Consider the following 1854-nt stretch of genomic DNA (forward strand, 5'->3'; position numbering starts at 1 on the left):
TAAGAGAGCAGGCTGAAGCAAGCCAGCAAGGAACATCCCTCCATGGCTTCTGCATCAGTTCCTGCTTCCTGACCTGCTTGAGTTCCAGTCCTGACTTCTTTTGTGATGAACAGTAATGCAGTATTGTAAGCTGAATAAACCCTTTCCTCCCCAACTTGCTTCTTGGTCATGATGCTTGTGCAGGAATAGAAACCCTGAATAAGACAAATTGGTACCCCTGTAGTGGGGGTATCCCTGTGACAACCTGACCATGTTTTGGGGAGGACTGTGGAAGGACTTTGGAACTTTGGGTCAGATGATCCATTCGGTGTTAAGAACTTGGTGTAATGTTGTGTAGGAGCTTGGAAGATAATGTTGAGAACATTGCAGAAGATGGAGGCCTGACCTGTGAAATTTCAGAGGGAAGATTAAAGACTCTTATTAGGGCCATGTTTTGATTGTGAAGATTCTGTGGTTTTGGTTAGCTCGGGTTAAACAATCAGCTGTGATTAACAAGATACCAGAACCACTAAAGCAAACCTTTGTGTTACTAGGACTATTGATAGTGGTTAGCTTAAGCTAAGAAATTAGTGGTGATTAAGAAGAAACCAGCATCACTGAGGTTAAATCTTCTGGGAAGTGTTTTCTGAGAGCATAGAGGCTCTCTTCCAGAGATAGCCACAGTTGTATTTTGTGCTGTCGCTGGATTTGGTACTGTGTAAGAGTCACCCAGATGCTGCTGGTTTTTAAGGCATGAAGGGGTCACAAAGAGCAGCTGAGGCTCTTGGCACACAGTGAGAGACCACGGAAGGCCATTGGTGAAGGTGCAGCCTCAGTTGCAGTTGATGGCCCAGGTCTTGATGGGGTCATGCTTAGGAGCAGGGGCTTGTCACCATGAAGAGAGCCTATGAGAGGCTATTGGTGAAGCCTAATTACAGTGGAAGATAGCAGTGTTTTGGAGATGCCAGTACCATGCGATGACCACCAAGAACAGCAGCAGCAGTGGAGTACAGGCAGCTGGAGCCTAGAAGACAAGCTGTGTGCTACAAAGGGCAGAGCTGGAGAAGTGACCCAAGCCCTTGGAGGAGCCTGGAAGATCATGAGTTGGATCCCAGACATTGAACCATTGGAGTTTGAGTTTTGCTTTTGGTTGTGACTGTGCCCTGATATGTTTCCCTCTTGAAGGAAGAAAGTATTTTAGTGGAGCCCAGAGTTAAGAGACTTTGAATTTTTAAAAGACTTTGAATTTTAAAGATATTGAACATTTTAAAGAGATTGACCTTTTAATATGTAAAGACTGTGGGACTTTTAAAGTAATTTACATCTTGGGGATGAATAAGAAAGTAAGGGTTGTGCTCGCTTCGGCAGCACATATACTAAAATTGGAACGATACAGAGAAGATTAGCATGGCCCCTGCGCAAGGATGACATGCAAATTCGTGAAGCGTTCCATATTTTTCTAGAAAAGGGAAATCATTTGAAATGTAAATAAATTAAATCGAATAAAAAAAAGAAAAAAAAGAAAAAAAAAGAAAGTAAGGTTTGAGGCTTAGTAGTGATGTGTTTGTGTCAAGTTGACAAGGGTTAATTGTACTGGTTGGTTTTGTGTGTCAACTTGACACAGGCTGGAGTTATCACAGAGAAAGGAGTATCAGTTGGGGAAGTGCCTCCATGAGATCCAACTGTGAGGCACTTTCTCAGTTAGTGATCAAGTGGGAGGGCCCCTTGTGGGTGGATCCATCCCTTGGCTGGCATATTGGGTTCTATAAGAGAGCAGGCTGAAGTAAGCCAGCAAGGAACATCCCTCCATGGCTTCTGCATCAGCTCCTTCTTCCTGACCTGCTTGAGTTTCAGTCCTGACTTCTTTTGTGATGA

The 1854-nt window shown here is 43.9% G+C and overlaps 1 non-coding gene across 1 annotated transcript; it reads left to right on the forward strand.

The window, feature by feature from the left end:
- The first annotated feature begins 1331 nt into the window (after positions 1–1331).
- LOC127677027 (U6 spliceosomal RNA) lies at positions 1332–1438 on the forward strand. Its single transcript, XR_007976430.1, has one exon. It is a non-coding gene; the product is annotated as a U6 spliceosomal RNA (small nuclear RNA).
- The last annotated feature ends 416 nt before the right edge of the window (positions 1439–1854 follow it).

The sequence above is a fragment of the Apodemus sylvaticus genome, chromosome 1 (assembly GCF_947179515.1).
Source record: "Apodemus sylvaticus chromosome 1, mApoSyl1.1, whole genome shotgun sequence".
In the NCBI taxonomy this organism is placed as follows: domain Eukaryota; kingdom Metazoa; phylum Chordata; class Mammalia; order Rodentia; family Muridae; genus Apodemus; species Apodemus sylvaticus.